Source organism: Apaloderma vittatum, unplaced genomic scaffold (genome assembly GCF_000703405.1).
Source record: "Apaloderma vittatum isolate BGI_N311 unplaced genomic scaffold, ASM70340v1 scaffold41732, whole genome shotgun sequence".
NCBI classification, from domain to species: domain Eukaryota; kingdom Metazoa; phylum Chordata; class Aves; order Trogoniformes; family Trogonidae; genus Apaloderma; species Apaloderma vittatum.
Window position 1 is genome coordinate 5,359 of NW_009706067.1, and position 218 is coordinate 5,576.

Genomic DNA, 218 nt, shown 5'->3' on the forward strand with positions numbered 1-218 from the left:
AAACAGTGATCACTTCCAACACCGAGTCTCTGTATCGCTTCATTCATCCTCACGCTTAACTTCTGTTCGCTCTGACGGGCCACGCTGGGGCATTCGGAGTCCTCAGGCGCTCTGTCCCCGCTGTTGGCTGTGAGGGGCACAGGTGCTGGTGGCTCTTCAGAGTGGCAGCTGCTCGATGTAAGGAACAGCAGAGAGCCGCAAGGTCACGGAGCCACCAG